At 44.0% G+C, this 20971-nt stretch overlaps 1 protein-coding gene across 1 annotated transcript in view; it reads right to left on the bottom strand.

Moving 5' to 3' along the window:
* The window catches only part of KLHL14 (kelch like family member 14), a gene marked incomplete at its 5' end in the record, with an annotated part of 94874 nt that overhangs the window by 67788 nt on the left and 6115 nt on the right, over window positions 1-20971 (bottom strand). The gene's annotated exons all lie outside the window — the stretch shown is intronic.

Below are 20971 nucleotides of genomic sequence, written 5' to 3'. Positions count from 1 at the left end.
AGTAGCTCAGGGCTCACTGGGGTGGGTGAGCCAGTCGGATGGGGACTTTTTATTTGTGTAACTTAGCTGAGCCTTTACCCCTTCCCAGCGCCCCCTCCCCTCTCTGCCCCGCCTGCCACCCCATCCTGGGGCGCTGCTGGCGACACAGCAGCACCAATCGGTGGAAATGAGACTGGGAGGTTGTTTGGAGCCTCCCCAGAGTGGAGCCCTGCCAGTGCTTGCCACTGCTCCAGCGGCAGCAACCTGCTCAGCTGTGCAAAGTCACTCTAATTCCCTCCCTCTGTTTTCCTACCTTCTCCCCCAGGGGGCAACCACCGAAAGAAGTGACTACCCACCCATCAAGAGCTGGCAATTCGCTGCTATTCACCGTGACTGCGATTCCCAGTCTGCCCGGCAGTTCCTGAGAGCAGGCCTGCCAGTCTCAGATGCAGTAAAAGCTGTAAGAGGCACCCTGGCCAGCAGACACGGCCTGATGGATGGATGCACTTCCTGGGGAGCAGGAATGGGCTGAGCACACTTGCCAGTGGAGCAGGGAGGGGAGGCCCAGACCTCTACGAGGGACCTGCTGGTTTAAGGGGCGCTTTACATATAATTGACCTTTTCATCCACCTGAAAGGCTGAAGGTGGTGGTGAGAGAAATGGAAACCAGGATGGAAGGAAAAAGTCAATAAATACAAAAGGGTTCCTCTTAAATAGGATCCCAACCCGCAGGGCGGCTCTGATTCTATTGTTACGTATTCTGCAGGTCGCTCAGATTCAAGGACGCTTGGAGAAGCATGCCCTTGTGGAGAAGCAGTTTGTTGGTTAAGAACCTAACATTCGGAGAGTTAACTTAAAACAGTTAATGGTGTTTCCGTGGGAAGGAAGGGAACAAGAGAATTCCTTTAATGAAACTCCGGTGCCATTGAATGCATTGTGTATGCCTCAGTAGGAAAAATACGTCTGAAGAAACTTCTATTAGGAACTCATGGGTAGGAGGGGCCACGCTTATAGAAGAATGCCTAACATAGGACCAGCTTGCAATATTAATTTTGCCACAAACAAAAAATACCTCAACTTCTTTGAATTTAAAGTACTTTGGATTAGTGCCCTTACAGACCAGTAGTTGGGAGATGAAAACAGGATTCAATAGCAAAGAGCTCCATAAATTGAGAGCTTCAATGATTGGGGTGGTTTGTCAAGAGGGGTTAAGGGAACTCAGTGTAGTAAGTATCTCATTTACTTTGAAGTGATACACACATAATTGATGTATCATATAATCTCCTAAACGCTTGGTTACAGAACTAATATAAGACTTTTTTTTTTTTTAACTATAGTTTTAGCCCAAATAAGCAGTGACTCTGTGAGAGAAGTCAAGATGATAAGAAATATTTTTTTAGGTTGCTGTCAGTTACCATGTGTAGACGACAGACCTGTTCGACTGCAAGTCACGATTCTGTGGCCATCGTGACATCACACATGTATGTGCTGCCAGACACAGGTGAGGGCAGATGGACCAATATCTGCCAGTGAGACACAGAGGAAAGAACTCAGTGAAGTGGTGGTGCCCCCAGAGCAATATAATTTAATCCTTATCTTAATATTTAGATTAATATGCTGCTTTTAAAATGTGGTTCATGAGTGACAAAGGGAGATAACTACATGGCTTAAGTATGTGTGTAAGGCCGTTTTATTCATTGATCAGGCCAACTTCCCTGGACCAATCCCACTGCTGATTTCCAACACCGACTTAAATGGACCATCTCTGCAGATGAAGACAGAATCTAGAGTCTTTGTCTTCTCTGCCCGAGTCATTACCATCTGTCCTCTAAGAACTGGACTGAGCCTACCAATATGAAAGCCACCAAACAGCTGGCAAATGTAACCCCTACCCCACCAATCATGACATGATTCAAAGGGTTAGCTAGCAGAGCAGCAAGGAAAGCTCTACACAAACCAGGATAAATCTCTAAACCACCCAGACCTCCCCCAGGAGCGTGAGGGGAATTCCATGAAGTAAGTAAGGAAGTCCCACCTGCCCCCCGCTGTGCTGTGTGTGAGGGACCAGGACTGTGAGAGCGTTATGTGTGGACTTCTTCGTGAGGGAAGACACCCCGCGTCTTTCGCATTATTTTTATATCAGCATTCATTCACTTTCTTATGGCATTTTCCTGGGAGGACTTTGTTTCTAAAACTTGTCACACAATTTTCCAATCCCCTCTTGATGCTATTTAACTCTAAAGTTTAAAACTCTACCTTGTGAAGATGATCACATAAAAACCAAAACTAGGATCACATGTGAGAAGTAGCATAGCACAGAAGAAGGAAGACATAAAATAACAAACCACACTGGAGTGTTTTTCTCACTATTTGCTCCGTAGACTCTCAAAACGGCCCTATGTGGTAGGTATAATAACTCCATTTTGCAGAGAGGCGAGTAAGTTCCCATAGTCAAACCGAGAGGCAGAAACAAAGCCCAGACACTGTACTGGGCCAATAGCTTTTTAAAATTCAAATTTATGCCCGGCCAGTGTGATTCAGTGGTTGAGCGTTGACCCATGAACTAAGAGGTCACCAGTTCGATTCCCAGTTAGGGCACATGCACCCCTTGCAGGCTTGATCCCCAGTGGGGGGCGTGCAGGAGGCAGCCAATCAATGTTTCTCTCTCATCAATGTTTCTATCTCCCTATCCCTCTCCCTTCCTCTCTAAAAATCAATAAAAACATTTTTTAAAAATTCAAATTCATTCTTTAAAATTTATTTTACTATAGCTTCTAATTTAGACCCAGATGACCCAGCTTCCAGTGCTAATTTTGCTATTCATCAGAGTGACTCTGTATAAATTACTTGGCTTCTTGGAAACTATGTTTTCTTAGCTTTAAGTAGATGAATAAACTCTAGCCTTCCTGCTCAAAGGATTGTCATGAGGACTGTATAAAACAATGAACTGAAAAGTTCTGTGTAAACTCTAAAGTAAATTATTATTAACCAGTCTTTAGATATTGACAATATAATGTGGGCTTTCTTTCAACATGCCAAATCTTATTAAGTAGTTAAAAAAGAAAAGTAATATTTTTCACTGAGATTCTTATTGAGTTTATGTGTACAAATACAAGCTAATTAAGAGGACTTCATTACCCAGTTGTTATCTTATAATTACGTTCTTAGAAAATTATTACTTTAATTATATTGGCTATCTTTTGAGCCTTGTTATAAGAAAGTATGCATTTGGACATTACATAAAACTAAGAACCTTCCTGGATCCAAATAAAGGAACCTAATAAGAACATTTCCTAAGAACAAAACAAATGAGAAAAACCATCACATATTTTACATTGATGTAAGTGCAATGTCAACTATTCAATTACTCCTAGAAAGTAATACATGTGAATAATTCCCGTAGAAAAGCTTCCATTCTTTTTACAATTGCAATTATAATAGTGACAATGACAATAATGACAGATAATAATGATGTGTATTGGATATTGAAAACTCTAATTATCATGCTATTCGTTTGATGTATGCGAAATTCAAGTTGAAAACACCATGAGAAAAAGGTACCTTGTGAACTAGAAAAGTAAAATTAAGGAGAGTCTAAATTAACTTGCTAAAGTGGGTTTCAATTATTCTTTCCTAAATAATTCCAGCAGAGCCGTGCAGGTTTATTTTTAGATTCGGCAAAATCTACGAACATAGCGCTACTGCCATAGGGTTCCTTCATATGGCAACACGGCATGCTTTTTAGAAGATCTTTACATAGGGGAGAAAGTTAGCCAAAATTACTACGTTCTCTTCAAATGTACTAATATTCTTAAAATAATTCTTTTTGCTCATCATCTTAGCACCACTTTGACTAAAGTAATGTATTTAAAAGGTAAGGAATTAGGTAAAATTAAATAGCTGAGTGTGTCATGATGAATAATAATATTTGGATGCCTTTGATTTGAGTTCCTAGATTCTTGCATAGACAAATATCAGGTTAAAAAGGAGATGGAACCTGAGGCTCCCTTTGTTCCAGCTCAGTAATTGCCCAACATTTACCATGTGTCACATCTGCGCGTGTGTGCGTGCATATGTATGTGTGTGTACCCGTGCGCACACGCACTTTGGTTCCCTGGATGAGTGATTGAAGGATGACCTAAAACCTCCTGGTGTAAACAAATTTTTCATCATACTGGTTTTCTAAATGCAGCAAAGTCTCATTTATTTTTATTTCAGTGATTTGGAACCTTAATAATTGGGAAACAGGCCAGACGAAGTTTTTCCTTCCGTGATACATAAGTTTTCACTGACTACCAGTGGTTCTCAACCTTCCTAATGCCACGACCCTTTAATACAGTTCCTCATGTTGTGGTGACCCCCAACCATAAAATTATTTTCGTTGCTACTTCATCACTGTAATGTTGCTACTGTTATGAATCGTCATGTAAATATCTGATATGCAGGATGTATTTAGGCGACCCCTGTGAAAGGGTCGTTCGACTCCCAAAGGGGTCGCGACCCACAGGTTGAGAACCCCTGGACTAGACTGAAAGGAAAGTGTTAAGCTATTTAAGAAACCAGGTGGTCTGCTGGCACTTTAGAGCTACTAATATACATTTGGGCTAAATTCATTGTCCAAATTATACACAGTTCTCACTTATTTATTAAAGAACATATCCAGCCATGTTCTAAGCATCGTGGAATCAGGACTTAGAAGAGGACATAGACGTACCTACTTCAGTGACCCCCAAGTCTGGTCACCAGGGCCCCTGAGGGAATGACAACATTTAGATTCTTAGTGTAAATTCTCAGGGCCCCATTCCCAGAGATTATGCTCCAAGGGGATGGGGCCTTAAAAATCAACAGTTGCACAGCCTCCCAGCTGATTCTAACACACAGCCAGACTCGGTCTGGTTTTCTATTTAATGCAGAAATCCTTTCAAAGATTTTTTTTCTCTCATAAGTAACTATTCTTATTTGTTAAAGATTTATAATGAGATACACCTTCATTTTTTAAATCCCCTCCACTGAAGAAAGCTGTAGGACGGTTGTGTTAGATATTTTTTTTCTCCTTATGCTGAGCTGAAAATGTACCTAAGACTTCTAGAGAAAATGAGCCGGTTCCCACCTCTGTGTCACGGGAGCTCTTCAAACACTGGCAGAAGCTACCATATGTCTTCTCTTTCCCACGTTGCAAATCCCCACTTTTTTTTTTCCTGAAAACTTTCCACTTTCCTTACCATAGCGTTCACCTCCTCTGAGTTTCTCTACACTATCATTGTCCCTCTAAAAATGCGAAGGTCAGAATTGCACACAATATAACAAATGTGACATGCGATATGATGTATCTGATTTTTAAAGGCTTTTTTAAAATCACAATCGTCATTTATCAGTCACAGCGCAGAGCTGGGTTCTGTTAGCTTCCAGCTCACTATAAATACTGATTTTTTTTTAAACCAAATGTTTCAAGCCAGGTTTTCCTATCCTAGCTTTCTTCTAAAAATTTTAGATGTCAAATGCATACCTATTTTTAATGTTTTATGTTCTCTACTGATTTAGACGCTTTATTTTCATTCATTTTTCTTTAGCAATTATTCATTAAGTTCCTACTATATTCCAGGTACTGTTCTAAGCACACCAGAGGAATTGGTGGGAACAAGAGAAATAAATGCCTTGTTCCTGGTGGCACTTCCATCCTGGTGGGGAAATCTATTGAGAACATCACGATTCCTGAAGCAGGACAAACTGGTCATCCTCACACCTAACAGAGACGCCTGGCTTCAGCTTTTCTGAACAGAGTGACCTTGACATAGCCTCTTTGACCTCATTTGTAAAATAGGAATAACAACGGACCTAAGGCATAGGTTTTATTAACTTTCAGGATTAAAGGAAATGTCTATGTAAAGCATTTATAACAGTGCTAACTAAAGCTATCCTCCTCCTTATCCTTATCACCATCATCAACATTATTCATTTGAGTAATTGCAGGTTTGACAATCAAGTGGCCTATGTCCCCACCCAAGTTTTATGACTTAAAAATAACAGAACTGCATTCCTATTGTTCAGATAGTTTAATTATCCTAACCCTTTATCTCTGAAATGATCTTCAATCGCCAAGATTTTTACTCTCTAATTCCCCATACCTGCTCTTCAGGAGCCTATGGCCTTTTTTGGAAACATAAATATTTGATGAAAACACTAAGCAGTTTTCAAGGGGCAAAGAACACTGGGGTGGATAATCGTCATCCCCTCCTTCCAAGGCCAAGCTCATGGCAAGAGTCAGCCAGACCTGGCTCTAAATTCTCTTTCTACCACTTCAGACTTTTATATCTTTGGGCTGGCATTCAACCTCATTAAGCCTCGGTTGCCTCATCCGTAAAGTGGGAATGTTTTGACGGTTAAATGAAGTCATCTAAGTGTAATTGAAAAATAAATGGGCTACTTGTAAACGAAACCACCTTCTTCAACAAATAAAAGCTGCATCGTGCTGCTGGTTCCTCTCTGCATAATGAAGGGAGATAAAAAGCAACACGTCCAAGGTAGCCCAGCAGGGAGAAGACGTGAAGAAGTGATGATTCTTTCCCATGCCTTTCCAATTCCAGGGGCCTTGACTCAACCTGGGAAGGCTCAGTGTTTCATACAAGCAGTGAGCAGATGGGCAATTTCACATCGGGTGGGACAGCAGTGAGGCACAGAAGTGATGTGGGAGGCAGGAACCGCCAGGAAGATGCAGACCCAGGGGCGCCCAGAAACAGGAATGGGTTTGGGATTCCCACAGGCCATGCGGTTGTAGAGTTTTGTTACAAATTTATCAGAGCTTTACCAGATCTGGGAAACCACCAGCTGACATCTAGGTTGCGCATGAAAAACACTTATGTAGTTAACCATAGTAATCGATTGTCACATGATAACTATAAACCTTACAAATCACTCATTTGAAGACCAATCTTTGCCATTTTGGCATTTTTCCTTTTGCTTGGCAGCCTTGCAGGCCCCATAGGTTATACTGTTTATGAAGGGCCAGAACTCAGGGTGAGACCAAAGGAGGTTTACTCAAAACACAGAGTTTAGTCTTGTATTATTATTTATTAACTATTGTAGTATTTTTCATAGGAACAACTGTAAACCTATTTTTGCCCCACCCTGTATTCACTGCATAAACACGCTTCACAAAAATATAAAACTACTAGACTTCCTACAGTGGTACTGACCCAGATCTCATTCACAAATTTGACTGATGAACTCTCTTGACTGCCATCTCTCTCTGTTACGGAAGTCATCGGACCTTATGATATCCAAGCCACCGAGTGTTACGGTGGTAATCTTGACCCTCCTCCCATTTTCTTGCTATATTCCATGTTTTGTCCAGTCCTGTGAATTCTAGCGCTGTGATGTGTCTTTGAGCCATTGATCTATCTCTTCATCCCAACCAAACTTCCATTAGCTCCATTCGGGGGGTGGCTCTCCCGGAGCTGTCCTAGTGGGCTGTCCTGGCCATCGGGGCTCCTGCTCCCTCTAACCTACCTACCTACCTTGTCTAATGAATTTCAGCAAAACATTAGTGATCAATGACTTTAATCCCCTTTTTCAAAAACGATTAAAGAATTCCCTATTTCCTACCATTTATAAAATGTACATTTATAATCTTCCTTCTCTCTCTGCCTCTGTCTCTCTCTTTTGCTCTCATAGGTAGATGCCTTACTTGAGATTCTTTTCAGGTTTAAGAGCTTCTGAGTTAAGGTCTGAAAAAATGTGAGAGAGGAACTTCCTATGGAAATGATCTTGACCAGGGGGAAGTAAGCAGAGAAGATCCTGAGTGATGAGCCAGGAGGAGACTATGAAGAGCAGGCAACCGTCCCTGAACGCCCAGTCAGAATGGTACCCAAAGGCTCCAGAGGAGAGCTGCTCCCCTTTTCTTAAAATTTTCCAGAGAAGCAAACTCCCTTGAGAATCCGTGGCAGCTGACTTGCTGCTGTGTTTGGGTTTCTTTATCATAGCTGTTCTTGGTAATTACACAGCGGCTTTCCTGGGAAGAGCTTTTAAACAGCCCTGAAATGCCTCTCTGAGGTAGGCAAGCACAGGGCATCATTATCCCCATTTAACAGGGGAGAGAAGAGAGGGAAGGGGCTCGGGCACCCGTTCCAGTGTCTCAGAATGGGGTTTGTTTCCTCCGTGTCACAGAGGAACTACCTCTGGGGCCTTTCCATGCAACCTTCTGTGATTCCCAGGTGTGACGGAGCGCTCTGCTGCTTGTCATCTGACATCCGAGTCATCCCTTCCCCCGCATTGAGTCTGGCTGTGCTGTGACTGGAGAATGGTCAGTCACGTACACTAGTTTTTCTAAAACAGAAGTAACTTTACAATTGGTTTGGTCACATCATAAAGACAATGCATGCTCACTGAGGAATACTCTGACTATACTTAAACGCAGCATGGTAGGTGCCCAGTAAATGCTTTCTGTATGAATGGAGAAACGATAAATTAAAAAAAAATGAATGGGTGAAAGGAGTCAAAGCCACTGGTAATCCCAGGAACTATTCAGGAATATGTCCTTGGAGATTCTTACCATCCTTCTCCCCCCTGCCCTGCCCTGCCCCCCATCTGTTTTAAGGTCCAACCAGTGAGTGTGGTGGGGTCAGAAGGCAAAAGGGAACAAGGAAAAGGCACATTTCTGAACTAGAGGGTGGAAGAGTCAGAGGGCAATATGTTGGGAATGGACAGTCCTATTGACTAACCCCCAAATCTAACCTGCTCCCTCTCCTCTGCCCTGCCCCAAGCCCCCTGTCCTCCACCCCTACATGACAGCCTGCTGTTGCCAGGCTCCACATCCCTTGTTCTTATTGGATAGCTCTGTTTTTCTCTTTGTTCTTCAGGATCAGAGTTGTTTCCTAGGATGAATGGGAGCTACTCCTGATAGAAGAAAGTTTACCAAATCTCCGTTATTAGCACGCTATAGGACCTTTGTGATATTAGCCATATCCACGTATTATGATATTACTTAATATCTTATTTAAAATTGCTCACTTTAGAAAAGATTAATCCCAGTCCATCCGTGTGGTTCCCACCACTGGCTGCTCTTTAGAGTCACCTGGGAGAACCCTTATGAAATGTATCCAGGATAAGGACAGCTGTCAGAAGTCCTGATTTAATGATGGCGGGTGAGCCCGGTCATTGGTGGGTTTTGCAAAAAGCTTTCTGTGTGATTCTCATGGGCAACTGCACTGAGAATCACTGTTCTGAGCAATTTTATTTATGAATCATGGGCCTCCTGGGTTACTTGTGTTTTATTTCTAGTGCATGTGAAAGCCTAGTAATACAGGAAAATATAGTAATACCTAACTATTAAAATAAATTTAAAAAATGGCTTCTCGTGTACCATGTGAAATTGTCTCACAACCTACCAGTGGGAGGTAAACCGTAGTGCAGGGCTCACTGCAATAAACCAGGATTTTAAAATCTGAACCTCTGAAACCCTCGTTAATTCCAACTCTGCCACTTACATGTTTGACTACGAGATCCACATCTTTACTGACTGCAGCTTTGCATATTGTAATAATTAACCATCTTCTGCCCCAGCGCTCTTCACCCCAACCCCCGTAGCACACCGGGGTCTTCCCTGACATATACTAATTCCAGGATATTACTGTGTCCTCCAGCATACGTATGCAGTTCACCTACGTTTTTGCTACGTTCCTCTGGACGCCATATCTGTAGACTGGCTAATGATGGCAGAGACAGAAATGACAAAATAGCCTTCATCTATGACATGTAAGTTTTCCCAAGACTTAGACCATAAGTCTCAAGGGCCAGAGCAGGACTATCTTGATGTTGGACAAAGCCCTTCACACTTCATTTCTGGTCCTACGCTTCATGAGGGACAATGGCACCCAGCCAACGTCATACTCCCTGCATTGCCCTCCTGCCCCTCCTCCCAGGTGAAAACTTCCTTTAGTAGCTACAAAGCAGTTGAATATCCTCTTTGCTTGATTGCCTATATAATCCCTAATTCTAATACCTAGTACTTAGCGCCTTTCTTCTGACGAGCATAAATTGCCGTGGAAATAGCATCTCTCTAATCCTCCCCCAACCCCGGGAGGAAGCTGTGTGGTGAGTATTACCTCTTGGACTAATCCTCCTGCAAGTGGGACGCAGGGTCTCACTGCTCGGGAGCACGTAAGCCTGCTGCCCACCCCGCTGGCGGGGACCAGTCATGTCTGTGTGACGGGAGCAAGCCCTTCTCCTGTTCAAGAGGGTCAAGAGGTTCCGTGCAGCCTGTCGGAAGGAGCCATCCCAGCCCTGTCACCTAGCGACCAGAGGAGACACGGCATCCCTCCCAAGTTAGGGATGAACTCCTAAGTGATGTCGGCAGTCACCTCCCAGTAAAGCCCAGTGATTAGACTCTGCTGCCTCCTGAGAACCAACCTCATTACCGAGGCTCCTCTCTCTGCCTCCCATCTGGCTGCTTTTGGAAGAGACGAGTGACTTCCTGACCTAAGGAAACCTCGGTCCCTGCTGCACAAGAAAAGACGCAGAAAGACAGGAAGACAGAATGATGTCGAAAGGTCAAGTCTAGGCTATCACATCCCTCAAAAGGACTTGCCTCGTGTGTAGGACATAACAGTAAAAATGAGTGTTTACAAAGCCACGGTCCAAAGAAAGCAGTTCAGCCATTCAGGATGCCGATGCTGACGGGAAGCCAGGCCAGATCCCATCCCCATGATCTGGAGACGGGTTCTATCCACTCCTCTGACTCCGGGGAGAGATTTCTGGTGGGGAAACCAGGAGGCAGGTTCTGAGGAACTCAGCCGGCCCCTGCACGCAGGCTGTTTCCGGTTGGGGAGTCACTGCAGGAGGGGCCCTGCAGGGACACAGCGAGGAAAGTTAGTCAGTAACCGGATCTATGACTCCAGGCTGCTCTGGGAATATTCGTGGCAACAAATAGGTGCCTGTCTTCAAGAAAAGGGAGTTTCAGCCCACAGCTTCTAAATGGGCCAGGGTTTGTTTTTAGGGGAAGAAGTCGTCTCTGGAATCATCCTGGGGTTAGGATCAACGAGGAAGGCTACTTATTTTGGGTAGATAAGCAACGAGGGACTGAGGCAGGGCTGGGGTGTGTGTGCGGTGGAGACAATGAGGTGTGGCTTGTGGGATCCTGCTCAGGGACACCCTGCTGCTGGGGGAGGGATAAGAAGCTCTCCTCCTCCCCTTTGCCTCTCCCTCCGGGGGGGGGGGGTGGGGGGGTGGGGGGGGGGCTAGTTCTCTCTGTTCCCTGTTCCTTGCTGCTTCACCACCCCGAGGGGCTCAGTGCCGATGGAAACCTGGGCTCCAGGGCTCTGCAGGCTCTAGGATAACCTCCAATACCCATCACCCCAAGGGACGTGTGTGGGGGCCTCCAAGCCCCACACCCCCAGCCAATCCGTGACAGCATCCGTCCCATGATCAGCTCGTGGACAGGCGGAAACCAATTACTCTGGGGAAATTCACTGCATTCTCTGAAGCTGAATTGTGACCCCAATATTGTGCGGCTTGAATCGTCCTGAAAATTCTCTAGGTACCCAAATTCCATCATCGGGAAGTAAATCCCTAGAGTCTGGAAATTCCCATCACTTTCCCAATGTCTCATTTCTCTTTTTTTCTTCATGTCAGTTAATCATATTTCTTTTAATTTTATAACCAATTTTCTTCAAACTTATCTTTCAGAAGTCAGTGTTTTCCCTCCTCTTCTATTGATATGTAGCAAATTGGAAAACAAGCCATCGTTTGTTTAGTCCCAGGATTTTCAAAGTGTGGTTTAAAAACCACCGGCAGCAAAACCTGCTAGGATGTAGCTAAATACGCAGGTTTCTGGGCACACATTACAGGTCCATTTATTTAGAATCTCTAGGGTAGGGCCGGGGAAGATCTGTTTTATTGGAAAAAAAAAAAAGCTCTATGGCTGATCCTTAAGAGAATGACTGAGTTAGGCACGATTCTCCGGGGCCCAGGGAACAGGCCTGTGTTTTCTTTCTCTTCCCAGTTTGTGTTACCTGAGGAGCTATTGATATGTTGCTGACTTGGATAATTGCTCAACTGCCTGTATAAGTCCAGTTGAAAAGTAACATCTTAGTTAATTTCCCTAACTTATTTTCTAATTCCTTGTGTCCTATTCTTGACCCTTGTTATGAATTGAATTGTGTCTCCTCCCAATTTACATGTTGAAGCCTTAAACCCCTGAAATGACTATGTTCTCATAGTCATAGAGACAGGGCCACTAGGAGGCTATTAAGGTTAAATGAGGTTATAGGATGGGCTCTTATAAGGACTAGAGTCCTTATAAGAAGAGTAAGAGACACTGGATCTCTCTCTCTCTCTCTCTCTCTCTCTCTCTCTCTCTCTCTCTCTCTCTCCCTCTCTCCCTTCCTTCTTCCCTCCCTGAGCACACAGAGATGAGGCCATGGGAGGACAGAGGGGGAATGAGGCTGTCTGCAAGCCAGGAAGAGAGGCATCACCAGAAACCAACTCTGGTGGCACTGTGACTCCAAGCCTCCAGAGCTATGACAAAACCAGCTTCTGCTGTTCAGGCCCCCCAGTCTGTGTTATTCCACTATGGCAGCTCAGGCTGACGACTGCAGCCCTGCTTACCAAAGCTATCCAGCCGACAAGAAACGTAGGGCAGAAGCGACAAGAACGTAGGGCGGAAAAAGGCCAGCGAGTCTCACAGCCACTTTGGGGAATTGCCACTGGAGAAGGAGCCCTCTATGGTGGAACCTGCAGGGCGCCTTGAGAGAGGGGCCTCCTAGTTTCCACTACACAGCATTACACGGGAAAGCAGCCTACCACTGCCTCTGTCATGAGAACTGGGAATATGGGAGCAGGCTCCTGACCCGCTTGCTGTGTGGTGCCCAGCCACTGTCCACCTGCGGGAAACGCTAACGAGAGCAATGGTCCGATGGAGGAAGGGCAGCGCGGAGGAGTCAGCACAGACACGGCTAAATGGAGAGAAGCGTTTTGCATAAGCTTGTGTGGCAGACTTTAATTAGTGTCTCCAAAGCTACAGCCATAAATCTCTTCCTGCTTCCAGGAATTTTCAGTGTTTCTTATGCTCCGAGACTCTAAAGTTTCCTTGTCATAAAAAGTGCGAGGCAATTCTCCAGAAACATCTTTCTGGGGTGAGGTTCTTCTCTCCAGGTCAATAAGACGATTGCTTCCTGGGACCTGGGCTCTCAGTGGGACAAGGCTGGTGGGGGCTGGGGGGCTCCCTCCCATCCAGGCGCCTCTGTGCATTCCCTGTGGAATGGATTGTACTTGCACTACTTGCTGCTGGGTAGGCCGGCTGCTTCCCACCTGGAGAAAGTGCAAGCCTTGAATTTATTTGAGTGCATTTAAGTGGTGGTTAATAGTTCAGTTTTGCTTTGTCTGCTTTTTCTCTTTCCAAATTTTGAACATAAAAATGAGTGACAGCTGAAGTTTGGTAGGCTTCCAGGAGTTCTGAAGTGACTGCCTAGAATGGGGTACCTTCTCTATGGGATCGAGACTTCCGACAGAAGAGGAAGATGCTTGCCTTCTACACACACACACACACACACACACACACACACACACATGACCAATTTAGAGAGGTTATCTGCTTTCTTGGGCTCTCCTGGTAGTGTATACTAAAAACTACAAAATTATCAGATACCTTATTTATTTATTTTTATTGATTTCAGAGAGGAAGAGAGAGGGAGAGGGAGAGGGAGAGAGAGACAGAAACATCAGCGATGAGAATCATTGATGGGCTGCCTCCTGCACACCTCACACTGGGGATGGAGCCTGCAACCTGATTATGTGCCCTGACCGGGAATCAAACCGTGATCTCCTGGTTCATAGGTCAATGCTCAACCACTGAGCCACACCGCCCGGGCATAAAATTATCAGATACCTTTGATAACATTTTGACCTCTTGAATATCCAGATAAAGAAATCCTTGTTCAAATTCCTACCATTTTTGCACTCAGATCTATGATGGCGGCCCAAAGTCATCTTTGTTATAGAAAAGTAAATCTTTTAAGAGAAATCCAGACTTTGATTGTTCAAAGATGTTCATAATCAATATAGAAATTGTTCCGTCCAGACGCATAAACATTAAGCTTGGAAATAAGTTTGCTAAGTATTCTTCCATATCTATACACTCAAAGGAACAGTTAGTGAAGTAATAGTACCTGCCTACTAAGATTGGTAAAAGAAATTTCTTAGCAAGAGCTGCACATATTTTTTGGTTGCTAAGGAGAATTGCAAGGAGACTGTAACAAAGGAAGATGAAACCGAATGAGTTATTATCATGACTAACTTTTCCATGTCAGGAACACCTGGGCGACATATGAAGTGAAGCCCTCAGTTGAATCTCAACGACCACTGACAATCCCAGGCTGGCTGTTTCCTGCTGATCCCATAAGGAACCGTTATTCTCTTTCAACTGAGAGTGTCTGGTTTGTAAGTTTGCCTTTTTTAAAAAAAAACACACATATTCTTCTTCTGCAGTGGATCTTATGAGTTATCACTGTCTTGGCAGTCAAAGAATTTTAACTCATATTTCTAAAAACATCATTGTATAAATATAGTTTGAATAAAAAATTCCTTATGTGCCTATAAGAAAATGTAAGCAAATAATTTTAGTAATGATGTTTTTTCTTTCAGTAAAATATTTGCTAAACCAAGTCCACGCCATCGCTTAAGAAATATCATGCTTAAGTCAACATAAGGCCCACACAGTCACACGAAGAAAACAAATGACACCAACATCAACCACCAAACACCAAGATTTTAAAATACTAGACACATGTGCCAATTAGAAGTATCCGAGAATTTTCCACTGTCCATCTGAGTGCATTTTCTTTTCACTTTTGTCAAATAGAACCCGTAATTTCTACAGAAGGTGGGCCAGCTGTGATCTAGGAACCACAATAAGCCCTACTAAACTTGCTTGAAGGACTCTCACCACTTCAATAAGAAAAAAAAAACAACAACCAAAAAATGACCAAAGAATTTGACTAGACATTGAAAAAAAGTACAAGTGGCCAATAAGCACATGAAGAGATGCTCTCAACAACATCAGCCACTAGTGACATGCCAACCACAATGAGAGTTAACTTCATACCCACTAGAATGGCTACAGTCAAAAAGACTGATAGCAAGTGTTGGTGAGGATATGGCGAAATGCGAACCATTATATACTGCTGGTGAGAATGCCAAATGGTGGGGCTGCTTTGGAAAATAATCTGACAGTTCCTCAAAGGGTCCAACATGTGTCCAATGTCAACCGAATAATGCATGACCCAGCAATTCCTCTCCTAGGTCTATGCCCAAGAGAAATGAAAGCATATGTCCATGCAGAAACTTGTACACTTATGAATGCTCATGGCAGCATTATTTATAATAGCAAAAAGTGGCAACTTTTTGCCCATCAGGAAAAAATTTTATAACAAATGTGGAAAAAGAGGAAATAATTACATGAAGTCAGGAACACGTCTGTCTTATTCCACTCTGTATCTCACCACCTAGCACAGAGCTTCGTTGTGACCCAACCATTATTTTATACAAATGTCAATTAACCAATGAATGACTAAAATGTGGTCTATCCATACAATGGAATACTGTTTAGCCATAAAAAGGAATGAAGTACTACATGTTACAACATGGATGGACTTGAACAACATTATGCTACATGAAAGAAGCCAGACAGAACACCACATAATGTATGATTCCATTTATATAAAATGTCCAGAATAAGCAAATCCATGGGTCTATGGAGACAGAGAGTAGGCTAGTGGTTGCCTAGGCTGAGGGGGTTGGGGGTGGGAGGAATGGAGGCTGATTGCTAACAGGTATGGGGTCTTTTGGGGGTGGTAAAATGGTCTACAATTAATTGTGGGGATGGCTGCACAACTCTGTGAATATATTAAAACCATCGGATTTTACTCTTTAAATGGGTGAATTGAATGATATGTAAGTTACAGCTCAATGAAATGTTTCATACGAATCCACCACAGTCTTTCCAACCTTTCCAGTTGCTCACATGGACAGATGAAGCAGATGGACCAGGCTGCGGGACTGGTCCCAGCTCCGTAGCTCGGACCAAGGTGGGTAGAAGGGATACTGTCAGCAGAAACACTATCTGTTCAGAGCAGCCCAGGGAACTCAGGCTGTGAGAATTCAGCTCTAGGAGGAACGCGTGCTATGGAATTAGAAGTCTTAACAGGCAAATAGAAAGGCAATTAGATATAAATAGAACTACGCCTATAAAAATAAAAGCTATTAAGTATTCACAGCCAGACACTATGTTCTGTTATACACATATTCTCCCAATAGTCCGAAGTGCCCTAATGAAATGGGTATTGTTATGTACATTTTATAGATAAGCAATCTGAAAATAAGTCATGAGAATTACCAAGCGAAAGCCAGTTCATAAGTGGTCAGGGTGGGGTTTGACCTGCATCTGTCTGACTTTTAGGTCTTAATTACTATGCAATAGACCTATTTAAGATATTTGCATTTTAACATAATCTTTCTATTTGTACCTCCTGTTATGCCATATTTTCTCTCATTCATCTATCTATCTCTATTTCTATCTCTACATCTACATCGGTATCTATCCTCATCCATATCTATATTTCCTAGCTTTTCTTTGCAGTGCCTACCTACAAACGTCATTCTAGAGTGAACACTTGTGAAAACCTTATGACAGGGAGACTACAGGAATTGCCACTGACAGTAGTGGTACAGTTGTCATAGTAACCAATCCACCAAATTGGTCTGTGCTCTGAGGCACACACTTCTGCCTCTGTAATACACCAGTGTTGGCTGGGATCCCTCACAGTGTCACTGAACCCTTGTTAATGCATATGAGATAGAAAGTGCTGAGGGCCTACTGTGCATCTTTAAAGCATTACATTTTCCCTTCAAAGTTTCCCTCTCTGACTCACAGTTATACATCCCCTCTCCTCTCCCTTTTCCTTTGCCCATGAAGTTCTGGTGGGGTCAGCTGAAGGGGTGCTAAAAACCAGGACCAGACCGTGGTCTGCTGCTTTGTTCTGAGCAGGATTTATAAATGTGACTATTTTCTCTTTGGGCAAAAAATTGCTCTTCCAAACCCAACGATTCCTCACTCGGTGCCAGAACATAAAATTGACTGTCCCATCCCCATCTTCACATACAAAATAGACCTTTATCTGATTAAACACACACACACACACACACACACACACACACACACACACACACACCTCAGAGTCACTGGGCAGAAAATTTAAAGCTGGAACCCAATACTATGCATGCTGACTGCGGACACACACACACACACACACACACACACACACACCTATCCACATGTTCCAACAATGCCTCTCCATAAAGGACTCTTCCTTCTTTCATTCTCTAACCCTGGCGCTTTCTCCCTTCCTCCTCTTCTCCATCTCACTGGCCTCGCCTGTCTCAGAGGCACCTGGAGGCACATAAGGCGGGGAAGTGAAACCGCCGGCAATTCTCCAGTTCACTTCCCTGTGGCCTCCAGTGAGCCAGTCTCCATACGGTGGCCCAGCTGAGCTGGAAGTTCCAGTCCCCGCGCAGGTGCAATGGACCAGGCCTCGCAGGCAGGCGGCGCGCTGGGAGCCGAGAGCCGGCCCGGGAGTGTGGGAGGGCGGCTCTGGGAGCAGCAGAAAGGGAGGCCTCTGAGCTCGAGTTCATGGGGTGAAAAGGAGGAGGGAAAGCCAGCACGGGAAGACTTCTGTAGCTAAAAAGGCCACCGTTCCCCCTCTCAGGAATGAACACTGCAGAGGGCAAGCAGAAATGCTGGTTTCCCCACTTCCTCCTGATGCCCTTGCGTTCACCTTCAGGGTCCCTTGACCGCATTCTCCTTGTGTTAAAAGTTCCCGACGAATTAATTCTGTGCCGTCTGTGGGCCACAGACATGTCCGAGGGTTCTCCTGCTGGGCCAGCGTGTATCCAGGTACATTCTGCTTAATGTATCTCCTGGCACCGACAATCACTGAATTTCAAAGAGCATTTCCTGTTTATATAGCTCTTTTCCTCATCTCGGCTGATCGTTCCCAAGACGCCGGTTTGTTATAACTACACTTATCAACCCATTTTGCTGACGTGGGACTCAGCTCCCGCGGAGGCAGAACAGGCCTGTAGGGTTATGGCTGCGAAGGCAGCAGTGTTCCCACCACAGTCCAGGTAGGACACACGCGGGGCTGCACTGCGGAATCACCCCTGGCTTAGCTAATCCTGAGCGGAGCCTACAGCCTCCTCCCTGATCCGGACCACACTGCCTGCACAATCTCTAGCCACCGGCACCTTCTCTTGGTTCCTGGAAGGCACCGAACTCTCTTCTGCTAGATCAGTGGTTCTCAAGCCTCTGGCCCTTTAAATTCAGTTCCTCATGCTGTGACCCAACCATAAAATTATTTTCGTGGCTACTTCATCACTGTAATGTTGCTACTGTGATGAATCGTCATGTAAATATCTGATATGCAGGATGGTCTTAGGCGACCCCTGTGAAGGGTCGTTCGACCGCCAAAGGGGTCGCGACCCACAGGTTGAGAACCGCTGTGCTAGATGCTCAGGCAGGTGCTGGCCCCTCAGCAATGCTTTTGCCCCCCCCCCCCACCCCCCTGCCCCTCCGACCCCGCCTGGCGATGGAATCCTCCAAGGCTCATCTTAGCCTCTTCCGTAGACAACCTTCTTGGCCACTGGGACACGGTTGCAGCCCTGATACCCGGCCTCCCAGCACAGGGCACCTGAGTAATTATTTCCTCTTTTTCCTTATACTATAAACTACATGAAGTCAGGAACGCGTCTGTCTTATTCCACTCTGTATCTCAGCACTTAGCACAGAGCTTGGAGCATGACATCTGCTCAGTACAAAGCTGGGGCTACTCCATAGCAGAACTTGCTGTCAGTGGTAAATGCAGTGCATTGGTGGGCGTGGCAGGGTCATGGGCACGGGGTCCAGGTGGCGGAGGGGCAGCCCCTTGCTTCTCAGTCTGCTGTCAGTTCCAGTTCCGCTGGGAATTCAGATTGTTGCAAAGAACGCAGTAACGTTTCCTCTCCTCCGCTGGCACAACGGGCTGTGCCCTTTGAACCCTGACACTTCCGAAAAGCCTGCATTTAGCACAACAGCAAAGAGCTTTTTATTACACATCTTGATGGACCTAGATTACACACATGTAATTATCGAACTGAATCAGATTAGAGGAGTGAAGTTACCACAATTGACCTTTTTTCTTTTGGAAACACTTATTTTTTTTTTTTTTGAGGACTGAATTTTTCGCTTTTTAATGGAACTCCATGCTTCACTCTGTAAATTATATAAGGTGGGTGTGCAGTGATTTAAATGCTTCTAAATTTGTAATTATTTGTCCAACAAATATTGAACAGCTGCTCTCCACGTTCTAGAATTTCCTTGCCCATCCTTCTCTGCTGCTAGCTTTTTTTCTCTTTCTTTTTCAGACGGCTTATCTCTCTCTCCTTTTTTAATGATGTTAATTTACTTTTTAAAGACTTTATTTTTTTTAGAGCAGTTTTAGATTCACAGCAAAACTGAGAGGATAGCACAGAGACTTCCCATATGCATCCCACCCATGCATCACCTCAACACCCCCCGGAGTGGGGCTTTTGCTACCACTGATGAATCCACATTGACACATCTCTTCATCATTTCTTTGACTTCCCATGTTTTCTTGCATTTTCCTTCCTCCTTGTTTTTCTTCCCTTTCACTTCCCTGTGATTTGTTTTCTTTCTTCGCATCATAAGTAGTTGCTATTTTCATTGTTCTTACTATTGTAGGTTTAGTCTAGTACCTTTCTGCTTTTCATGTTGCAAATGGTTCGAAACCTATGTTCACTAATATTAATTGTGAATATGTAAGCCCTTCTGATGTTTACAGTAAAACGGACATACTCACTGTATCATCCGTTACAACTGAGAGTCCTTTCCCCAGTTAACTCACGCTCCCGCCCATTTCATTACATGTTTGTTGTTTTGTTTGTTTGTCTGCTTAAAGCACTCAGCAGTACTAATTCATGCCTCATGAACCATCTTGGAAGTGAATGGAAAGGACATTGCAATACATATATTTTCTGAAATTCTAAATGAACAACAGAAGGCATAAACATTTATGGCACAACAATTGTTCAAGTGATTTTCTTGAAACAACACATAAACAGAATAAATTTCCAATTAGAAGGGTCTTGCTTTGTGTTATTAAAGTATACAGGTGTTTTGGTCCTTCTGGCTGCCACCTGTTGTATTCATCACCTGTACGGATCACTCACATGCTTAGCTCTCCATGGTCCCCATGGAAACGAGGCTGATGTCACTGGTACTTCAGGGCACAGAAGTCTGGGGGCAGGGGCTTCTGGGTTCAAATCCAAGTATTAAGGCTTTGTTTTAGTTTGTTTTGCTTCCACAGCCATCTTTGCATGGTTAAACAAAAAGTTCTTATTTTCATAGATGTATGAAAAATATGTTGGCCCACCCTGTTTTTCAGTAAGTCCCTATCATAGGGACAAATCTCAGCAACCCCATAATTTAGCCCCTTCACCTCGGAACTGATAGCTAAGCATGGTGGGCCAGTGGGGAAGAAGTCGGGCTCTTCTCTCACACTAAACTGAGCTAGACCCCAAATGCTGACCTCAGTTGTGTGTAAGACAAACGCCGTTTCATCTGGAACTCATATTTTTGGATCAAGGTCAGATGGTGAGTTAAGTGCTTTGATTACAAATATTCAGAGCAGCGGGACATACGGGTTGGTATTTAGAAAAATAATTGTTCACGTGCTCACTTATATGCCTAGATGAGTTGGCTGAATATATATATGCATGTCCATCTCAGGAAGCAGTGGGTTAAATGTCCCTGAATTTCCAACTAGAAGTTATTAAAATACCATAGGAATACGATGTAACCCTCTTCTGAATACTGACCAATCTATGGTAGTTGGTTCAATATCTAAGCATCTATGTTTGAAAAAAATGAGCACCTCAGTCACTGTTTTAA

Source organism: Myotis nattereri (assembly GCF_964212035.1).
Source record: "Myotis nattereri genome assembly, chromosome: 8".
Classification (NCBI taxonomy): Eukaryota; Metazoa; Chordata; class Mammalia; order Chiroptera; family Vespertilionidae; genus Myotis; species Myotis nattereri.
Note: the sequence above shows the minus strand (reverse complement) of the source record. Positions and strands in the feature narration are given on the sequence as shown.